The sequence below is a fragment of the Rhinolophus hipposideros genome (assembly GCF_964194185.1).
Source record: "Rhinolophus hipposideros genome assembly, chromosome: 1".
Taxonomy (NCBI): Eukaryota; Metazoa; Chordata; class Mammalia; order Chiroptera; family Rhinolophidae; genus Rhinolophus; species Rhinolophus hipposideros.
Window position 1 is genome coordinate 91,321,767 of NC_138047.1, and position 22,370 is coordinate 91,344,136.

The window sequence follows — 22,370 nt, forward strand, 5'->3', positions numbered from 1 at the left end:
AAATGTTTGTTGTTTATAAGCCACCCAGTGTATGGTATGTTGGTCATAGCAACTCAAACAAACTAAGACATCTTCTTTTAGCCATCCTTTCCTTGCTCACCCACTAAACTACAGCCTTTGCTTTCCTCCATCTCACCAGGGATTTGCACTGGTCTTTCCTCAGTCTGAAAACTTATTTTGCCTTCTGCCCTTATGACTCTCTCCTCTTAATTCAAGAGTCTAAACAAATGCCACCTCATAAAACAGGTATTCTTTGACCACACTATGAAAGATATTACTGTCATATCTATTTTACATTAATCTTTGTCTCCTCCAAAAGAAGGCCCTGAGACAACGATTTGAATGTAAGTTGGTTATTGAGAAATGATCTCAATAAAAACATGATTGGCAGTCTGGAAGTGAAACAAAGGAGAGATAGCAGTGAACACAAGGTGTATTAATGAGTAATGCAGAACTCATGAGGCTGCAAAGAGCAAATATCAGAGTTGACCCACCAAAAAGGGAGTAGGATTCTGACAATGCATATTATACCCTCCTTTTTCTTATCACTAATATATTATATTAATTACATTATATTATACTATACTATATTATACTATATCATATTAATTATCATCCTCTTTCCTTAAATACAATATAAACACTTTTGGAGAAAATATGATATTTTGGTTACTACTATATTCCTAGTCTCTAAAACATTGTCAGGCACTTGATAGGCTTACAAGAACTACTTACTAGTTGAATAATATAAAAGTTAGAATCCACACCTCAAGGTTCTTAAACCTGATCTCCTCTTAATGAACATATATCATGCTGGACATTTTCAGGAGGTAGGAGGCATTCAGATTTTAGGAAAGATTCTTGGAAGATTTATTCTATTTAGTAACAGAATTATTTGATATCTTGATTTTGTTTTGCTAAATCTTGTTCAAAAACAAACAAACAAAAAAACTAACTAGAATTTCAATATCATACACCTTAAGGCATACCTAGTAATAAATATTTACTTAAAAATCTGAGAAGTTTATAAATTTTCTGAACATCTGCATATTTGAAGAAAGCAGATGTCCTCTTTACTGCTCTGAGAGCCATAGCAGTACAGTTAACAAAATTAATTTGAGAGAACTGCATGGCCTATTTGAGAGGCATCATAGAATGGGAGTCAAACTGGAATCCTGGAATTTAAAAAGACTAATATCTCTAAATCTCCCTGTTTTAATAAGACCTGACTAATGCTTATGGTTAAAGCCATTGCTCTGGTCTATATTCTAAGAAAAATCTGCTGTCACTGGAAAACTAGTCAACATTTTTTCCCATTAAAACCACACACATAAACTCACACACACACACACACACACACACACACACACACACACACACACACACAGGGTACCAAAAAAAAATGTACACACATTTTAAGAAAGGAAAAACCTGTATAAAATTGTAATACACAATATATACCAATAACAAAAGATGAATACAAGTCATGTGTATACATTTTTTGGCACCCCCAGTATATGTATGCATTTATGCATATATTTATGTGTGTATATGTGTGTGTGTATATATATAGAGTGTATATATATACTCTTATAGTTTTGTTTATCAAGTTCTTCTAAAATTTAACCGTTTATTCCATATCCTCTAATCCAAACATTTTCACTGTATAATTTTAAACTAAATTCTTAAAATAAATGATATAAATGTTAACTGATTGTATGTTTTTTTTATTTTATTTTTTATTGGGTTGCCTTGAGGATAAAATGAAATGATAGGCGAATGGGTGCCTGTGATGGGGGAAGTGGATTAGCACTAGGCCTCCATCCTTCTAATTTACCTCCCTGCATGTGAATGTTGACAAGGCAAGACTATATGCCTTAGATCCCCTTCTAACTAAAGTCTAGGTGTAAGTAGATCCTAACTGTTGGGTGCATTTGTGTAAGATTTGGGAACCGGATATGAGGTAGAGGCTATCTCCCTGCTGCTTTGGCAACACATCTGGCATCAGCAAGCACGGTCATGATGCTGGTGACTTTTCCATGTCAGAGTTATAGTGTCCAGTTATCAGTTTTGGATCCCTCAAGGACTAGGACGACTCTAACGCGCACATGATGATTGAGAAGATGAGCTTCACATTCAGAATCCTGGCTTTTATTCCTGTTTCTTCTTAGCTCTATGGTCTTATGTGAATGTCTTAACTTCCCTGATCTTGAATTGCTTCATCTGTAAACTGGGAATAATATCTGTGTCGATTTTATTGTGTTTCCTTGAGGATTAAATGAAATGATATCTAGTATAACGGGCGACTGTGGTGGGTGAAGTAGATTGGTACTAGGCATCCATTGAGGGCTCAGAAGAATATGACAAAATGTTAGCGGAAACTGGAAGAAAGGAGCCTTGTTATGTCCTGGCAGAAAACTTGGAGGCCGTTGTAGTAGTGACAGCACTTTTATGTCCCTGGATCACAGCTATGGCAGTGTATTCTCAAAGTCAGTAGTTACAGCAGCAGCGTCTTGATTGCCTACTAAATTAGGTATGAGTGGTGCTCTGGATACGATCCATCCTGAGGCACAATTCCATTTCATCTATGAACCTGTGAAATTCAGTAAACCAGTTTTCCCCACCAAAAATACAATGGTGGAACAGGAATACTGGTAGGTTAACAGTTATAGAAATTTCTGTTTAAAAAGGGAAAAAATGGAAAGAAAGAAAGTCATTGGTCCCAAGAAATTCTGAAATCCAGGTGAGCAAACTCCATTTGGTTTCACAGTTTCTTTTGTGAGTCTTGGCTCCATCCTATGAGTCATTCTTCCTTTTTTTTTTCCTTTTTTTTTTTTTTTTTAAATTAAGGTAGCATGTGTTTGCATATGAGGAGTTTTATATGGGCCTACTTTATCTGGAGAATTCTGGAGGTCATGCTGCCTTCTTACAGCAATAGTTGGTCATATCTTTCTCTATCACATCATTCCGATAGACTCTGCTGCCTCCATCTCAACTGATTGTATATTAATAAATATGTTTTCCCCTTAACATTTTTCTTCTTTATCCTATTAATCTCATCTAAAAAGAGTAAGTATGCTAGATATGTTCATAGATTCTTCCCATCTCTTAATAATGTGGATTCTATTTCTTCACCTCTTTAATCTGGGCAAGACTTATAATTTGCTTTGGCCATAGTGTGGTAGAAGGGAAAATGCATGAATTCAGTGTTTAAGCCTCAAGAGGCTTTGCATACTTATGCTCTCTCTTGGAATTATGACCGCTGTCATTCGTGATGTTAATAAGCACTGGACTACCCTGACAAAGGGTGAAAGACAAGTTTGAGAGAGGCCCCTGTTGACCTCTCCACACAACTCTTCCAAACAAGGCCATTATACAACATCCATGCTCAGCCTAATGTCTAGTTGATGGAAACTACATAAATGACCTCACTGAGACCAGCCAATAATATCCTGTTTCATAAAAATAATCTCGCTGAGCACAGCCCAGCACTTTCATAAGATTTATAAATGATTGTGGTGTACAGGATTTCTCACCTTTCTGACATGCACATATTCTGCTATCACTGGGGCTGCAAATTTGATGGGTTTTCCTTCCATAATTATGTTATGTTATATAGCACAATTGACCTTAAGATAGAGAGATTACCTGGCAAGCTGGACCTAATCTTATGAGCCCTATAGAAGTTTTCTTTGGCTATTACCAGAAGAGAATGCTAGAAAGATTCAGAACATGGGAGGATTTCAATTGAGGGAAGATTCTTTATGGCTGAGACAGAGGGGGTTGCATGGCAAAGACCTGAGAGCAACTTCCAGCTGCTGAAAGCAGTAACCAGCCAATAATGAACAGGACAATGAAGCCAAATAGGACAAACAGGACAATTTCTGCAACAGCAAGGAAATGAATTCTGCCAAGAACCTGAGGGAGCTTAGAGGTGGAGCTTTCCTAAGTCAAGCCTACAGTTAAGGACACAATCCATATCTTGATTCAGTCTTAAGTGACCCATAGAATATGCTGGACTTTTGACACAGAAACTGTAACATAATTTTGTGTGGTTTTAAGTTGCTAAAATTCTGGTAATTAGTTATGCAACAATTGAAAACTAATTCAATTGTTGTTTTAAAGAGCTAAACCATGTTGATTTTTTTATTATAAAGCAAAATCTGTTATACAGAGTTGAAATCTTAAGACTGCAGTCAAAATATAGACTACACCCTCCTACAAATAAAGATTTTTCAAATGTTCATGCAGAGGTATAATTCTCTTCTCTTACGTTTCACTTAAAAAGGCAAATATCCTTTACTTGCATATAATTTTTTTATTTGTTGTCAGTCATAACAAAGAGATAAATAATTAACTTTGTTAATAAAAACAGAAAAAGCAAATAGTTAGCCTATTTTTTTATGTTTTCCTTTTGAATCTTGAAAGTTTCTCTGAAGGTAACCATAGTAACTGTCATTTTAGTACAATCTGTAGGTCACTTTTCAAGATTCAAGTCCCTCATTTGCATATCTGCCTTGTGCCCTCATTAGGTTCCTTTTTTCATTTGTCTCTCAAGTATCAGCTTAGGACAGTAAATTAGAAATAGAAGGTGATCAATAAAAATGTTGGTGAATTAATTGCAAAACTATTTCAGGAAAGAACAAAATATTTTACAATAGTGTAGCTCTTGGCTTTTCATCCAAATACATCAGTTAATCATCTGCCTACTATAAAGGAAAGGAAATGAAAATCAATGATTTTAGCTTATCCATGTCTTTTGTCTTAGATTACTCTAGATAATTGAGCACAGAGAGACTCAATTGCAAACATACATTTAAAAGGGTTATTAAGGCTAAAACATGAGAGGTCCTCGTAGAAAAGATCCTCAATATGTCCAGCTTTGCCTTTTAGCCTCATAGAAACAAATGTATACAACAAATAAAAATAAAGATAGAGATAAATTATATATATATATATATATATATATATATATATATATATATATATATATACACACACACACACTCATCTATGCATTACACCATATAATTTAGAGGTGAGTTGTAGAAGAAATTAACATAGGTAAATTGAGTTTATAGAAAAATCTGGGAAAATATCAATATTACTTACAATATGTTGGAGCTAACAACGCCTTTAAAATATATCTCTCATATTACCTGAGTCTGAATAATTCCTCTTCTAATGGTTATCATTCTACTGTAAAAATATGCCTACTGTATTACTATTTTATTGTTTACCCTGGAAATATGCCTTTATCCTAAATTTTGCAACTGATGTAAGATTTCAAAGTAATGGACTTAAATGTTTTAAAGGTGAATTTCTTTTGTTCGCCTAATTATAACTGAATATTCTGCTAAATGTTCAGACTAATAAAACCAGAGTTAGAATAACCCAAATGGATATTTCTAAAGACAATCTACTATTGTAAACAAGTTTTAACTGTAAAATAACTGGAAATGGAGATAGCCATCTATGAACCAATAGTTAAAAATTAAACAAGTTACTTTTTGGAGTTGTTTAAGTTAATGCCAAAAAAATTCCTGCTGTTATATTTTTAAAGTCATATAATATTCTAGTTGTTTTTATTCAAAATTTAGTGCTAAAAATGTGTTGAAACATAAATGATAAAAATATAAATTAAAATCCAAGAAAAATGTGAACTCAAATCCAACTCACAAATGTTTTCTAATGATATATTTAAATAATGATTAAACACAGAATGAATTACTAGAAGACAAGAGAGCATATATCATTATCTTCAAATTATAAAGGGAGGAGTTCTGCAGAAGATGGCAGAGTAGGTAAACACTATGCTCATCTCTTCCCATGATCACATTAAAATGACTGCTAAATTGTGGAAGAACTAACCTAGAGAACCATCTGAAGACTGGCTGTGCAGAAGTCCTATTACTAAGGATATACAGAGGAAGCCACGCAGCAACTGATAGGAGGGGTAGAGACATGAAATGGGCTGGGCCCACACCCACATGTGGCATTTGAGCATAAGAAGGGATATCCCTTTGAGTAATGAGGGGTCCGACCCCACACCAAATTCCCAAGCTGGGAGCACCAGTGCCAATAACTGTAGCCCTCACAACATCTGGCTGTGAAAATCAGCTGCAATTCCATCTGTCCTAGTGAAACTGAAGGCTTCTGGCAATCCAGGCATCCTCTTAAGGGCCTGTACACAAACTCAGTCACTCACAGGCACTCTCCCTGTGCTCTGGCAAAGAGACAGCAGCTCAGGTGGTACCAAAGACATACAGAGAGAGACTGAGTTGTATGCCTTAAGAGCGAGGGTTGGAAGTGCTCCCATTGTCCCTGTATTGAGCCCTCCTCCTATGCAGCTGGCAGGTGGGTGCCATCATTCCTGTTTTGAGCCCTTACCTGACACGATCAAATCTGAATTGGCATTAGTTTGGTGAACACCACTCACCCCACCCTGGTGACTCCCTGGAAACCTGCCCCACCCAGCTTGCACACAGCTAGAAGCTTTTTTAGCAGTGCACAACTGACTTTGGCCCATGCTGCAGTCTTTCATGGAAAACTTTCAGAGGTCCAAGGGCCCCAGGTGGGCAGTGCAGTTTTTGGCATGACAGGTGCCTTTTGCTGAGTGGCCCCACAGTCAGCAATGTTGCCAAATTTGAATATACATTAATCTGGTGAATACTACTCTCCCCACCCTGGTGACTCCCTAAGACCCCACTTCACCCAACTCACATACCACACCAGGCTCTTTCAGCTGAGTTTTACAGATAGCTGGCAGGTGGTGGAAGGACTCAGCATGCCCTGGGCCTTTTGCTGAACTGACCCAGGCCCAGCATTGTTGGCAGCTGGCCTTGGTTCTCAGCATGGCCTCTCCCAAGCATTTCCAGATATAGCAATGGTATCTGACAAATGTGGGTTGCTTTGTATCTTCTACCACATAACCTGAGCCAGTCACAGACAGGGGCTGATCATAGCCTGCAATGGAGTCCCTCCCAAGAGTCCCCAGAACCAACATACCTGGTGGACAGCTTCAGACCACACCAGAGCACCACCCCATTAGTTCCACAAGTGGCATACCCAAAGGGTGATCTTGGAAGTCATAAGAGCTTCTTGCAGCAAATCCTACTCTGTGGGCTCAGCTTCTGAACAGCAACACAAATGCCATGGTCATGGGAAATCCTCACAGCCAGTCTGCCTGAGAGTCAACCCCTCCCATTGACATGCTAACAACAATCAAGGCTCAAGTATAACAGGAGGAACCCACACAAGGGGTAATCCTGGAGCACCAGGCCCAGGTAATCAGGGAAGCTGTGTCACTGGGTCCCACAGAATACCTAGTACATAAGGCCACCCTATCAAGACAGACATAACATACCTAATACATAGAAAGAAATAAAGAGAGGCAGCCAAAATGAGGAATTAAAGACCACTGACCCAAATGAATGAACAGGAGAAAACTCTAGAAAAGAAATTAAATGAAAAGGAGGCAAGTAACCACCAACCAAACACAGAGTTTAAAACACCGGTTATAAAGATGCTCAGGGAACTTCAACAAAGAGATATTAAGCATAAAATAAGGACATAGAAACAATGAAAAAGAACCAATAAGAAGTAAACAGTACAATAAGTGAAATGAAGAATACACTACAGGACATCAACAGCAGATTAAGTGAAGCAAAGAATGGAATCAGAAATTTAGGACAGGTAGCAGAAATACACAAAAAGAGTAACGGAAATATTTTTTCAAATGAGGATAGTTTTAGGGACCTGTGGAACAACATCAAGGATAACAACATCTGTATCATAGGAACACCAGAAAGAGAAGAGACAGAGCAAGGATCGAGAACCTATTTGAAGAAATGATGACTGAAAACATCCCTAACCTGGTGAAGGAAACAGACATACAAGTCTAGGAAGTGCAGAGAGTCTCAAACAACATGAACCCAAAGAGGCCTACAAGATACAATATAGTTAAACAGCAAAGGTTAAAGACAGAGAATCCTAAAACCAGCAAGAAAAAGGCAACTATTTACTTATAAGAGAGCTCCCATAAGAATGTGCAATGATTTTCTCAACAGAAAGTTTGCAGGCCAGAATGGATTGGAACAAAATATTCAAGATGATGAAAAGCAAGGATCCACAACGAAGACTACTCTACCCAGCAAGGCTATCATTTAATATTGCAGGAGAGATAAAGAGCTTCCCAGACAAGAAAAAGCTAAAGGAATTAATCACCACCAAGCCAGTATTAACAGTATTACAAGAAATGTTAAAGGGATTTCTTTAAGAAGAAGAATGGGGGTGGGGAGGTAAGAACAAAAATATGAATGTCAGTAACTATGCACATATCAATAATCACTTTAAATATTTCATAATGATAAAGGGATAAATAGAAAAGAAGGACATAACTTTTAAAAACATTTATGCACCCAACATAGGAGCACCTAAATATGTAAAGCAAATATTGACAGATATAAAGGTAGACATAGACAGTAATACAGTCACAGTAGGGGGCTTTAATACCTCATTGACATCAATGGGTAAATCTTCCAGACAGAAAATCAACGAGGTAACAGTGGCTCTAAATGACACACTAGATCAGATTCACACCAAAGCAATAGAATATATTTTATTTTCAATGGCACATGGAACATTTTGCAAAATAGATGACATGATAAGCCACAAAACAAGTTTCAATAAATATAAGATTGAAATCATGTCAAGTGAATTCTCTGACCACAATGGTATGAAACTATAAATAAACTATAAGAAAAACAAAACAAAACAAACAAACAAAAACAAAACAAAACTGAAAAACACACAGAGGCTAAATAACATGCTATTAAACAATGAAAAAGGTAAAATAAATCAATGGGACTATATCAAACTACAAAGCTTCGTCACAGTAAAAAAAAAAATCGACAAAATAAAGAGGCAACCATTTAAATGAGAGAAGATTTTTGCATACAACTCTTCCGATAAGGGGCTAATATCCAACGTGACCTATTTCCACCACTTATTCAATACAGTACTGGAAGTTTTAGCCGCAGCAATCAGACAAGAAAATAAATAAAATGAATCCAAATTTGAAAGGAAGAAGTAAAACAGTCATTACCTGCAGATGACATGATTCTATATATAGGGAACCCTGAAGATCCACCAAGAAACTATGAGAACTGTTAAATAAATTCAGTAAAGTTAGCAGGATACAAAATTAATATTCAAAATTCAGTGGCATGTATTATACCAATAACAAACTATCACAAAGAGAAATTAAGAAAACAATCCTTTTACGATTGCATCAAGTGAAAATAAAATAAGATATCTAGGATTAAATTTAACCAAGGAGATAAAAGACCTGTACTCAGAAAATTATAAAACACTGAAGAAATAAATTGAAGAAGATACAAATAAATGGAAGCATGTACCATGCTCATGGATAGGAAGAATTAACATCGTTAAGATATCTATGATACCCAAAGTGAGACACAGATTCAATGCAATCCCTATCAAAACACTGATGGTACTTTTTATAGAAGTGGAACAGATAATCTTCAAATTTATATGGAACCACAGAAGACACCAAATAGCCAAAGCAATCTTGAGAAAGAAAAACAAAGTTGGTGGTATCACACTACCTGATATTAGACTAGACTAGAAGGCTATAGTAATCAAAACAGCATGGTACTGGTATAAAAACAAACATAGATCAATAGAACAGAACAGAAAGCCCATAAATAAAACCATGCCTATATGGGCAATTAATCTATTACAAAAAAGGCAAGGGTATATAATGCAATAAAGACAGTCTATTCAATAAATGGTGTTGGGAATACAAGATACATGTATCATATATATATATATATATTATATATATATATATATATATATATATATATATATATATATATATATATATATATATATGATATATATGTGCGTGTGTAAGTAGGTGGTGTAAGTACTTACACCATATATAAGAATACACTCAAAATGGATTAAAGACTTAAATGTAAGACCTGAAACCATAAAACTCCTAGAAGAAAATGTAGGCAGTAAACTCTGACATTGCTCTTAGTAATATTTTTTTCTGATCTACTTCCTTGGGCAAGGGAAACAAAATAAAAAAAATAAACAAATGAGACCAAATCAAACTAAAAAAATTTTGCACAGCAAAGAAAATCGTCAACAAAATGAAAAGACAACCTACGTAATGGGAAGATGTGGAGAAAGGGGAATCCCCATGCTCTTATGATGAGATTGCAAATGGGTGCAGCCAGTATGGAAAACAGTTTAGAGGTTCCTCAAAAAATTGAAAACAGAACTACCTTATTACCCAGAAATTCCATTTCTGGATATTTATCCAAAGAAATCCAAAACACTAATTTGAAAAAATATATGCACACCTATATACACTGCAGTAATATTTACAATAGACAAGATATGCTAGCAACATTAGTGCCTGTCAATAGACAATTTGATAAAGAAGATGTGGTATGTATGTGTCTCTGTGTGTGTGTGCATGTGTGTGTGTGTGTGTGTGTGTGTGTGTGTGTGTGTGACTATTATTACTTGGTCATAAAATAGAATGAAGTCTTACTGTTTGCAACAACATGAATAGACATAGAGGAAGTTAAGTTAGTGAATTAAACCTGACCTAGAAAACAAATACAACATGATCTACTTGTATGTGGAATTTAAAGACCAAAATAAATTAACAAACAAAACAGAAACAGACTAATAGATACAGTGAAAAAACTCATGGTTGTCAGATGGGAAAGTGTTTGTGGGTCTGGGTTGAAAAGGTGAAGGGATTACGAAGCAAAAATTAGTAGTTAGAAAATATTCAGGGTTATGTAGGATACCCCATAGGGAATACAATCAATAATATTTCACTAACTATGTGTAGTGACTGGTGGGTATTAGACTAATTGGAGGATCACTTTGTGACTTATATCAATGTCTAACCACTATGCTGTATACCTGAAACTAATACAAAACAATACTAAACGTCAACTGTAATTGAAATATATATTTAAAAAAATATATAGTGGGAAAAATAAGAACTAAGGGACATCGCCAGGTTACTTCCTAATTTAAGTGATCACTCTTCTTAAAATATCAGGTCAGATCAAGAGCACAGTTTCTATCATATTGAGACAACTAACCACTGTTGACTTTTCTTATGACACATGAGAATGCTTCAAATAAAATCTCAGAAGTTTAAGAAAGTGTTTTATGAAAAACTGAAGATAGAATCATCATTCTGAAAATGAAATGTTTAGAATGGACTGTGGTACATTAGGAAAGAACAGAGTTTGGAAACTAGAGGCAGGGAGATTGTACACTGTTGGTAAGCACAGCATTTACAAATAAATAATAAAGATGATTGATGGTGGTCCTAGAATTATTAGCCACCATTTCAAAATCCACATCTGTGTATAATCTTAAAGAACAGAAGAAATCAGGGTATCTGATCTCACTGGTCATCAGCATCTCACATGAAAAAAGTAAGGGGACATTGAGAAGTTACTCTGCCATGCTCACGTTCATCAGAGTCCTCAAACTCCCATTTGAATCACTTTGGTCATTTTCATTTCTTGCTCATTTCTAGATCCATTTGAGTGTGTGATTCTTAAAAGAAAAACCCTGGACCAGGAGTAAAGAGACCATGATTTCTAGCCCAGTTCTTCTGTTTTCATCATCCAGTCCTCCCTTTCTTCCTTCTTCCCTCTTCCCTTCCTTCAGTTCCATTTATTCAGACATTCAGCAAAAATGAATCAAGCCTCTCCTATGTGTCATGCCCTGTGTTCAGTGCTGTACATACAGCAGTGGGCAAGACACATCATATGTCGTCATTCAGACTACAGTTCAACCAGGAACACGCAGCCAATAAATAATACAAAGTGATGGATGCTATGTCAGTGGCCAGTGTTAAGGGTTCAAACAGGAAACAGAAGTCAGTATGTGGGGGTCAGAGAATATGCAACTGAGAAGGAGACGAGTACATGATGATCAGGAATTAGCCAGGTGAACATTTGGGCAAATTTCAAATAATAGCAGTATGCATAATGTGTGATGATAAAGGAACACAAAGCATTTTCAGGATGTGTGGGTTCAGAGAAGGATGAGACAGGCCAGGAAGAAAAGAGTGGAATACGCCACCATAAGGAATTCATGCCTTAAACCGGGGCCATGAGCAGTGGAAGAACATGTTAGCTCATGAAGAAGTGTGTTCATTAAGTTCCTAATCAAACAGATGTTCTCTCACCTCAGAAATATTCTGTGTTTTCTATTGAATAACAGCTTTATATTAAGTTGGTTCAAAAGTAACTGCAGTTTTTGCAATTGTTTTAATCTTTTAAACTGTGATTACTTTTGCACCAACTTAATATACTCCACAGAACAAGATAAACATTACAATTTTAGAAAATTCTGCTATTTATAAAATTCATTTCAGTAGTCTGGTCTGTCTCCTAAACTCCATCGTACACTTCTCCCAGTTAGAACCTGAGAAGTGTTGGTTTTCGGAAGAACATCTATCACCTAATACGTGTTAATAAATTTAATATATATATATATATATATATATATCAGTAAAATTGCTTCAGAAAAGGGCATTATGATTGTACAGCTCAATACATTTTTACAAAGAGACTATCCCACATTTAAAAAAATGAAAAACTGAAAATATCCCTCAGAAAGCACCCCCTCCTACTTGATCCTTTCTCTCCACAAGTATTATTCTAACACCATAGCTTTTTCTGTGTCTGAACTTCATATAAATGGACTCATAGTAATTTATTTTGCTGAACATTATGTTTATGTGATTCATCCATATTGTATACCATTGGTCCATATGTCCCATGTTGCTGCATGTCCCATCACTCTGGCCTTAGCTACTTTTTTCTCAAGTAAAATAGCTCCTTCTCTTATTGAGATCTTTACATTGTTGCTCTCACTTAGAAAATTCCCTATTCATAATCATTTGAATACTCTCTTCATTTGGGTCCCTGCCCAAACTCATTTCTTAGCAAACTTTCCCAGAAAACATTATAATATCTAAAATATCCTGTCAACTTACATTATTCTGTATTTCCTTTTCTTGCTTATTTTTTTCTTCATAGCATTTTCTGTACTTAACATTGCATTATATATCCATTTATTTTTATTTGTTGACTAATGGCCTCCTAAACTAGAATATAAATTTCAGAAGTACAGAAACTTCTGAATTTGTCGTGCTTTATCTCCTTCCCGTAGATCACTGTCATACCATATATATCTAACCATTGAGACCCATGTCCAAGTAAAGAAATGAAAACATAAGTGGTGCAACTCTGAACTTTTCATGTCTCCTTCTTTACCAGAACTCCACTCCATCACATGTTGCATCTCCAAGGGTCAGAAGTCAAGATAGTCAGAGCTCCTGATGTTTTTGCCCAGAGCCTCAGGAAGCTGGTTTTCAAGACCAGAGAACCAAAAACCACAGAGCACACCAGCAGACAATAGTGGTAAATGGTGTGAGTGAGAATAGGTCAGGAAGGGTGAAAAGTGCAGTGAAAATTGTGACAGAGACAATGGTAGAAACTGATTTGTTCCCTCAGTAAAATTTTGTTTGACAACAATAGATGCAATAATTTAATACATTTGTGTTTTATAAGTGATGGGAAGCACAAATAGGAGGAGAAGGAAGAAGGCTGAAAGGGATAAAGAGATCTAGAAGAAGTGCTAGAATAACTGAAATGTGAAGGGAAGAAAAAAACACCATGTAATAGAGTTATTTTGTTATTATAACACTGGGGCTATGATTGTCTTGTTTGGCCTGGCTTGAAAGGTAGATACAGAATGTGTAATACAGGGTATAGACACTGCTTTCAAGTTAGAAAATTTAGGTTTCATACTTAACCAATTGGTTTGGTCATCTGAGTCATACCACATTTCCTCTTTGGGCCTCATTTTCATCATGGGTAAAATGAAGTTGTTTTGACAATAAATTTTCTGAGATTCTTTTAAATTTTGTGTCAAAAAATCCTGTGTGAATAGTCAATCAATGCATATCCCCTCTTTTAGTATTTGCTAGGTGCAAACAATTCTGTGATATCAAACTTAATATCTTCCACATAAGCCAGAAATATTAACAGTTTTCCCAGGGGAATCAGCAGGCCACAACAGATAGAGCAGGGTGTCAGTGGCATAACAGTGATGAATCAGGCTATTCTGTTGGAAAATTGAAGGCCATGATAGATAGATAGTAGGGAATTTATTTGGTGAGCAGACAATCTCTCATGAAAAACAGATTTCCCAGTCAGACACACTAATACTTTGTGTTCCAAAATCTTAGAATCCTGTATTTTTCTGGCCACTCAGCATCCCCTCACTAATTAAGATGTGTATAAATAGAATGTGTAACTCAGAGTAGGTTAAAATATAGTTTTAAAAAAGACTATAACTATTTGGCTGATCTAGTTAAAATCTGTCAAATTAAAAACCTTCATTTTAAAAGGTCAATATCAGGGGAAAAAAGAAATAGGCACTTGGCTTTTTAGAATTCTCACTAATTAATAGTCCTTTTCTTTGTTGGCCAAACAGACCTATGTCCAGTATGATATATATGAATCAGTCTAAAAAAATCACTAAGTGTAATAAACTTCATAGGCAAAATTGTCTTACCCTTTTCTTTGTCCCAAAATAACATCGATTGTAATAGGCACACCCATGTATAAATTTCTCCCCTTGAACGTGAAAAGGATCAACAAAACATGGCAAAGGTGATGATGGAATGTCACTCCCTTGTTTAGGCTGTCATAATTTCAAAGGTGTAAGGATTTCACTCACATAATCACTGTTACAAATGCATCTATTTTAGGAGACTGGAGACAGAAATTCTTGGCCCTCAAGAAGTAAGCTGTCATGTTGTGAGAAGGCCATGTGGCAGGGCACTTCAGTGGAGTGTAGGAGTTGAGAATGACCCTCAACTAACAGCCAGCAAGAAAATGGGATTCTCCATCCCACAGCTGCAACGAGATGGATGTTGCCAACAGTGTGACTGAGCTTGGAGCAAGACGCTTCCCCAGTCAAGCATCCAGACGACTGGCCCTGGCCACCATCCTGACTCCAGCCTATTGAGATCCACAATAGAGGACTCAGCAAAGTCATGCTCAGGCTTCTAATCCACAGAAATTGTAAAATAGTGTATAGTTTTCAAGCCACTGAGTTTGCTGTAGTTTGTCACATACCAATCAAAACTTAATGCACCCACTGCACTAAGTGCTATTTTAAATATAGTTGACCCTTGAACAACATGGGTTTAAACTGCACAGGCCCACTTACACATGGATTTTTTTTTCCAGTAAATACTATGAATTTTCTCTTTCTTATGATTTTCTTAATAACATGTTCTTTAGTCAAACTTACTTTATGATAATACAGTATGTAATACATATGACAATATAAACATTGCGTTAACAGACTATGCCATTGATAAGGTCAACAGTAGGCTATTAGTAGTTAAGTTTTTAGGGAATCAAAAGTTATACATGTATTTGCAGCTTCATGGGGGGTTGGTGCTTCTAATTCTCATGTTATTCAAGGGTCAACTATATGTCATATTGGCTATTCTTGGACATTTTGATACTAAAGAGGTTGTATGGAAACAGATTATAACGCTAACAAGTTGTTTGCACCTACAACTGAAACTATTTCATTAATCCACATAATTTCGTTGCCCACTTCCTGTCCAACATAGCAGTATATTAGCATGTGATGAGATATGCTCAAGTAGAAGACATTTATTTATTATCTTAAAGATCTTACAATGTGGTTAGAAGAAAAACTTCCAATTATAGAAGAACAGCTGGTATACCAAAGAGAAAATCTGGGCAAATGGTGATGCATAATTGAAGTTAGATTGTCATTGTAACACAGATATAATATTAGGTGGCCACCATTTCTTGCAAAATTTCACAGAATATATTCAACCGGGTATTAATTATTATATAGAGGATTACCTTAAAGTTACAAATTCCCCCCCAAAAATATGCAGCTACCATAATTCGGTTGATGGTTTTGTTTTTTTGTTTGTTTTTTTTGTAAAGAAGAAACTCTAAGTTCTACATGCACAGATCCTTAATAATGTATAGCAGATATGAAGGAATGGATGATCCATCCAAGTATACCATTTGAAGTCTGTTCATACATCATGAAAACAAATCATTTATTCTCCCCACTTGGGTTAGTTTATCTGCATTTAAATATATATACCATATATATATATTCTCATACAGTACATGTGTTAGGAATGGCATGCATGCATTCTTCTGACTCCCACTCAGATACATAAGAATGAACCTTGGGTCTGGAACACTTCCTTATCAAGAGATAAAGAGCCCACACAACCCGTGGCAGGCTTATCACCTTGTGTGAGAATCTTCTTCCCTGTTTTACACTCAGTGAGTATTCCTTTGTTTTGCTCAATCAGCTTTCAGCATTTCAGACTATGGGGCAGGAGGAGGGGTTCTTGTGCTGTAACAATAGCAGGTGCACAGAGACCAATTGCCCTATATCACCTGGGAGGCAGGGGCAGAAAGGGACCGTGAGGGAGGGAGCTGCTACTCAGGAGGAGTGAATACACAGTATTGGAAGTGATCTTGCTCTGCCTCTTCTCTATGTGAATAAAGGGGTTCCATATAGTGCTTTTCTGTGTTGTGTTTTCCTTAGATATTCTGATACTAAATGCAATGGGCATGAAGTGTGTGGACTCCCCATCCCAGAGGCTGGCATTGTGATGACCTTTGCTGTGCTCTGCATAGTGAAGTCTGGCATTAGTAAGTGGAACAAGGTGTTCTGTTGGACAACAAGAGTATCAAGGTACCAAATTTATATTTAGTCTAATTATGAGATATGTTCTTATAATTTTCTGAAGAGTATGTTTGATAAATGGATGACTAATACTGTTTAAAGAATGTGCTATTCAGATAATTTGTAAACCTTAAAACGCAACATAATGTAGGAATCCTATTTTCCAGGTGTAGTAAAACAAATATAGATACTAATCTGTGAGCAAATCAGGAAAAGGAAATGCATTTTGTTCATCTTCACATTCAAATTTCTAGCAAAGTGATATACAGGTTTAGGCATGCAAATGGTTATAAAAAGAAAAACATATTAATATAAAAAGTACAATGTGATAAATTCCATTCTCTGGGGCAGATAACACGTACAATTTCAGAAGAGAGTGAAGGTGCATGAGGCTTTAGGTTACAGGAAATGAGTTAGAAAAATACGTGTAGCTTTAGGTTAGAAAATGATGAAAGCTGAAGAAGGCATACCCAGGTTCAAAGGTGAAAAAGACAGCATGCCTGGAATAGCAGATCACAAGGTTAGAGCAATGAACTTGGTTCTATGTATGATAACAAACTTACTGACTAATCTGAAGTGGATTGATCATACGCAGGAATACACGTGAGGGTGAAAAATCAGGAAAATATTGAAAAACCCATTTAAGACCCTCAATTTAATGTACCAGTCATGGAAAGGAATAGCATGCTCATGGGAATAAGAGTAACAAGAAAATAATGTTATTTAAGAGGGAAAATGTATATATGAGATACATTTCTTTACTTCTGATATACAGCAATCAATAAAATGGGTTCAGTATATGTGCTGCCGAACCGAGCACAATAAAATGGGTTCAGGATGGAGATTTTCGGGATATGACATGAGGCTCTTTCATTATGTTGTATGCATAATAATTGACCCTATGTGCTTTAATATATGCTTACTTGTAAAATAGGACAATGACAGTACCCGTTAGGATTATTTTTAAAAAGGCATTAAATATCGTGTACAATATTTAGTAATAGCTCAACAATTATAAATTCTTTTTTTTTTTCTAAAATAATCTGCATAGAGTACTACATATGGACACATAGCTGTTTTTCAAAAATAGAGTTTTCTTGATTTTTCTGCTTTTCTATAGCTTTGTTTTTATTTGGGTTTGGTTTATTTTTGTTTGTTTGTTTGTTTTTCCCTAATGCATAAACACTTATAGGGAGAAAAACAGGTTAGGAAAAAAAGTATTTGAGTAAATAACCAGACAGATTTTATTAGAAGATACATGTAGCTGTAAACATTCCTTAGGTGTATTCTACATCACTCATAAAAACTGGTATTTTCAAAGATGTTCCAGTTATTTAAAATTGTTAAGTTTGGGTAACTTGTTTTTCAAGAAAGTGTAAATTATAAATGAACATTTTCTATCTCATTTTTTTGCAATGATTTTCAAAAGGCAAATGTATATACACATAAACATTATGGCTCTGATAATATCATTTCCATTTCATAAACATACAGAAAGAACACTGTGTGTTTCCTTAATTCAGGCACTTAACTTCGGCTCCTAGAACCTATGAGTGTCATCATGCGCAGTACTACCAAAACTGCCTTTGGGAGGAAAGTAAGACATCGCTTTCATATCTGTACAAATAGGAAAAATTGAATCTTCAAGTCATTGACTTCCGAATTGAAAATCAATGTGGCTCAGAGACTTGGAATGGTCTGCTTGAATTTCAGCTCCAGTTGCACCGTAGGAACCAAACATTTCCTTTGCTGTGTTGAAAATTGTGAGCTATGCTCTATGACAAATATCCTTTTGATTAAACACCCACTCACATTTGTCAAGGTTCTGTCAAGTAAAAATTTCAGATTCTAAGAAGACCCATATCCTCCAATGATTTTATTCAGAACATTTGGTGTTTTGATTTCTGGGAAAGTTTGCTTTCCTGCGGTATGAATGAGTCTTGCCAAGTACTGAGATGATTAGCACCAACAATAATAATTGAGCCATCATGCAAGGGGAACATTTAAATATGGATGGATCTTCAGTCCTTGTTTTATTAAAAAAAAATCTTCTATGGAAACCAAGGAACCATCACAACTGTGAAACTGTAATTTTGTTATATTATTAAAAGTTTCAAGAAAATAAAAACTAAACATAATAATCTAGGGCTTTTTAATATTGTAAGAAACATCATGTCACGATTCTGGACTTACACACTTAAAGTAAGTGACTAATTCTAAACGAATAACATTTTCAATAAATGTCTCTTGAATTAATGTTAACATAGTTATAGACGTATAAAAAATGAAGTATCTCTCAATTCCACACCACGATGAACAGTATAGTTACGATTTCTTGTTGGTTTGTTTGTATTTCATAATTATTTTAAAGTTATGATAGTACAGTGAAAAGGTGAAGGACTGCTTTTGCCATTCTTAGAGTAAAACAGAAAAAAATATCCGTAATTTCTTGAGTCTCTTTTCATTTCCATCACATATTTAAATGAAATGTTTTATCTTTTCAGAAAATAATATATTCACAAGAGCCAACAATATATTCATTTATATTTAGTTATTCTGTCAACAAATATTAACTTATTCTAACTGTATGCAAACAGTGCATTAGGAACAAGGAATATACTACAGAAGGAGTCTTTCGTGGCTCTGGCCATTATGGAGCTTGTATTCTGATAGGTGACTTAGAATTCAACACATAAATGCAAAACAAACTGTTTGATTAAGATGATGATAAGTGTATTGAATAGAAGGATAAGGTATTATGAGAGTATGTGATAGAAAAAAATAGTATAATCTTGAGGATCAACAATTGCTAACTTAAGGAAATGTTTGATTGCATATGAGTGTGTGTGTGTTGGGGGGATGGGTTAGAGGAAGCATTCTACATGGGGCAAGAGCATAATTTATACTAAAATGATAAGGAAAGAGGATTTCTGTCAAATTAGCATCTTTCAATGATACCTCTTTATATGGTTCCAGCAGTGATTGCTATCTTAAGCAACCAAGTGTCTCTTTTGATATCTGCTTCATTGGACGTAGTTTTCATGGTGACTGGATTACTATAAATCTAGGTGGACACAGTCCCTGCTTTTGTTTTGAATAAATACAAGCTATTATCATTGGTGTCTGGCCCGCTAGGATAATTCTTAAGAAATCAGTTCTGTTCTATTTTTTCTAAATGGTAGTTTTGAAGAGAATCCAAGCACTCCTCTCACTGTCCTACCAAATACTAAACAGAAATTCTCTAGAAATCTTTTCAAAACACTATGTTGATATATTAGTGTAAGCTTCACACATTTGCAATCTGTGGGCTAAAAGGAGCTTGCGAACATATTAAATTTGGCCTATATAGTGTTGGCACACACAATATTAAAACAATATTTTTATAATACTACAAAATGGATGGAGTTGGCAAAAGACCCAGAATAGTCAACATAATATTGAAAGAAAAAAACAAAATTGGAGGACTGACACTACATGACTTCAAGACTTGCCAGAGCGATAGTAATCAAGACAGTGTGGCATTTACAATAGAACAGACAACTAAAAGGGATAGAATGCATAGACTAGAAATAGATCCACATAAGGAATCAGCAGATTTGACAAAAGAGCAGTGTCAATACAATGGAGTAAAGATAGTCTTTTCAACAAACGGTGCCAGAATCTGGACATCCACAGGTTAAAAAAAAAAACAATCTAGACATGGACCTTAAACTTTTCACAATAATGAACTCAAAATGAATAATAGACCTCATGCAAAACACAAAACTGTAAATCTCCTAGAAGATAATATAGGGGAAAGTCGAACTGACCGTAAGTATGGCTATGACTATGGGGATACAACACCAAAGGCGTGGAACATGAAAACAAAATTAATAAGCTGGACATCATTAAAATTGAAAACTTCTGCTCTGCAAATTATAATGTTAAGAGAATTAGAAGACAAGCCACAGACTGGGAGGAAATGTTTGCCAAAAACCTGATAAAGGGCTGTTATCCAAAATATAAAATAAACTCTTAAAACTCAACAATGAGATAATAATCCAATTAAAAAATGGTCGCTCCAATACATTGAACTTAAAAAAAAAATTTAAAAGGAGGGCAAAAGATTTGAATAGATGTTTTCACCAAAGAAGAAATACAGATGACAAATAAGCATATGAAACAATGCTTAATATTGTACGTCATTAGGGAACTTCAAATTAAAACGAAGCTATCACTATGCATCATTAGAATATCAAAATCTAAAACACTGACAGCTACTCATGATGGTGATGAAGCAAGCAAGAGAAACTCTCATTCAGTCATTGCTGGTTGGGATGTAAAATGACACAGCCCTTCCGGAAGACAGTTTGGTGGTAACTTACAAAACTAAACACATGTTTATCATATAATACAGCAAATGTACTCCTTGACATGAGCACAAAAGAGTTAAAAACTCATGTCTACTCAAATACCTGCACACAGATGTTTATAGCAGCTTTTTTCATAATTTCCCAAACTTGGAAGCAACCAAGATGTCCTTTAGTAGGTGAATGGATAACTAAACTATTGTACACCCAGATAATGGAAAATTATGCAGTGCTTAAGAACATAAAAATGAGCTATCAAGTCATGATAAGACATAGAGGAAACTATCCTGCATATAACTATGTGAAAGAAGCCAATCTAAAAGGCTACATACTGTATGATTCCAAGTACATGAATGACATTCTTAAAAAGGTAAAAATATGGGACAATAAAAAGATCAGTGTTGCCAGGATTAAGTGGAAGGGAGGGATGAAGACACAGAACACAGAAGATTTTTAGGGGAAAGAAAGCATTCCATATGGTACGATAATAATGGATATATGCTATAATACATTTGTTCAAACTCATTATGCAATACCAAGAATTAACCCTAATGTAAACTATGAACTCTTGGTAATAATGAGGTGTCTATACAGGTTCATCAGTGGTAACGAATGTACCATTTTGGTATAGGATGTTGATAGTGGGGGAAGCTGTGTGGGGGCAGAGGATATATGGGAAATTTATGTACCTCTGCTCCATTTTACTGCTTAAAAAAAAAGTATCTTAGAAATTAACGCTAAATGTATTTTTTTTTCCAATTTAAAAAGGCACTGATTTCTCATTTGGATTTTTCTTTGTGAAAAACATCACAACAGCAGATTATCACAAAGGTTGTCAGAGGAGTGGAATTGTCTGGGCCTTTCAGGCAGGGACCTGCTGTCCAGCTCACTACAGTCCACCATTTTCCATTATCCTGGATACTGAGGCCAAACAGCAGATGCCAATAAGCCCACCAAATTCTGTTAAGGAATCTATAGCACATCAGTAGGCAATTAAGTTTGCAACCCTTAAAATAGGAACAAGCTTGTGCCATATCCTAACTACAGTTGTACTTCCTTTCTACAGGGTGGTATATCAATTGACTCTTTACTTCCACCAAGTGATCCTTATACTATCCTGTTTATGCTTATAATTTTTGTCAATATCATCTCATACTTATCTGTGCCCTGCAA